The sequence below is a fragment of the Anopheles stephensi genome, unplaced genomic scaffold (genome assembly GCF_013141755.1).
Source record: "Anopheles stephensi strain Indian unplaced genomic scaffold, UCI_ANSTEP_V1.0 ucontig190, whole genome shotgun sequence".
NCBI lineage: Eukaryota > Metazoa > Arthropoda > Insecta > Diptera > Culicidae > Anopheles > Anopheles stephensi.
The window spans coordinates 22501-25000 of record NW_023405114.1 but is presented as its reverse complement, the minus strand read 5'-3'; positions in this window follow the sequence as shown (position 1 = coordinate 25000).

Genomic DNA, 2500 nt, shown 5'->3' with positions numbered 1-2500 from the left:
GGGTTCCACCTCCCGACAATGTATCTCTACTGTGCATTACGTACCTTATAACGCACGGCACCCATTGGGTGACTCCACTTAACCATCTTTCGATAATGCCCGTGTTGCAGATATAATCCCAACACCTACCAGGCTTTATATGTACATCGAACGTTACATACGATGCACCCCGTATTCCCGGACTTGTACATTTTTCGGGTTCCACCTCCCGACAATGTATCTCTACTGTGCATTACGTACCTGATAACGCACGGCACCCATTGGGTGACTCCACTTAACCATCTTTCGATAATGCCCGTGTTGCAGATATAATCCCAACACCTACCAGGCTTTATATGTACATCGAACGTTACATACGATGCACCCCGTATTCCCGGACTTGTACATTTTTCGGGTTCCACCTCCCGACAATGTATCTCTACTGTGCATTACGTACCTGATAACGCACGGCACCCATTGGGTGACTCCACTTAACCATCTTTCGATAATGCCCGTGTTGCAGATATAATCCCAACACCTACCAGGCTTTATATGTACATCGAACGTTACATACGATGCACCCCGTATTCCCGGACTTGTACATTTTTCGGGTTCCACCTCCCGACAATGTATCTCTACTGTGCATTACGTACCTGATAACGCACGGCACCCATTGGGTGACTCCACTTAACCATCTTTCGATAATGCCCGTGTTGCAGATATAATCCCAACACCTACCAGGCTTTATATGTACATCGAACGTTACATACGATGCACCCCGTATTCCCGGACTTGTACATTTTTCGGGTTCCACCTCCCGACAATGTATCTCTACTGTGCATTACGTACCTTATAACGCACGGCACCCATTGGGTGACTCCACTTAACCATCTTTCGATAATGCCCGTGTTGCAGATATAATCCCAACACCTACCAGGCTTTATATGTACATCGAACGTTACATACGATGCACCCCGTATTCCCGGACTTGTACATTTTTCGGGTTCCACCTCCCGACAATGTATCTCTACTGTGCATTACGTACCTGATAACGCACGGCACCCATTGGGTGACTCCACTTAACCATCTTTCGATAATGCCCGTGTTGCAGATATAATCCCAACACCTACCAGGCTTTATATGTACATCGAACGTTACATACGATGCACCCCGTATTCCCGGACTTGTACATTTTTCGGGTTCCACCTCCCGACAATGTATCTCTACTGTGCATTACGTACCTTATAACGCACGGCACCCATTGGGTGACTCCACTTAACCATCTTTCGATAATGCCCGTGTTGCAGATATAATCCCAACACCTACCAGGCTTTATATGTACATCGAACGTTACATACGATGCACCCCGTATTCCCGGACTTGTACATTTTTCGGGTTCCACCTCCCGACAATGTATCTCTACTGTGCATTACGTACCTGATAACGCACGGCACCCATTGGGTGACTCCACTTAACCATCTTTCGATAATGCCCGTGTTGCAGATATAATCCCAACACCTACCAGGCTTTATATGTACATCGAACGTTACATACGATGCACCCCGTATTCCCGGACTTGTACATTTTTCGGGTTCCACCTCCCGACAATGTATCTCTACTGTGCATTACGTACCTGATAACGCACGGCACCCATTGGGTGACTCCACTTAACCATCTTTCGATAATGCCCGTGTTGCAGATATAATCCCAACACCTACCAGGCTTTATATGTACATCGAACGTTACATACGATGCACCCCGTATTCCCGGACTTGTACATTTTTCGGGTTCCACCTCCCGACAATGTATCTCTACTGTGCATTACGTACCTGATAACGCACGGCACCCATTGGGTGACTCCACTTAACCATCTTTCGATAATGCCCGTGTTGCAGATATAATCCCAACACCTACCAGGCTTTATATGTACATCGAACGTTACATACGATGCACCCCGTATTCCCGGACTTGTACATTTTTCGGGTTCCACCTCCCGACAATGTATCTCTACTGTGCATTACGTACCTTATAACGCACGGCACCCATTGGGTGACTCCACTTAACCATCTTTCGATAATGCCCGTGTTGCAGATATAATCCCAACACCTACCAGGCTTTATATGTACATCGAACGTTACATACGATGCACCCCGTATTCCCGGACTTGTACATTTTTCGGGTTCCACCTCCCGACAATGTATCTCTACTGTGCATTACGTACCTGATAACGCACGGCACCCATTGGGTGACTCCACTTAACCATCTTTCGATAATGCCCGTGTTGCAGATATAATCCCAACACCTACCAGGCTTTATATGTACATCGAACGTTACATACGATGCACCCCGTATTCCCGGACTTGTACATTTTTCGGGTTCCACCTCCCGACAATGTATCTCTACTGTGCATTACGTACCTGATAACGCACGGCACCCATTGGGTGACTCCACTTAACCATCTTTCGATAATGCCCGTGTTGCAGATATAATCCCAACACCTACCAGGCTTTATATGTACATC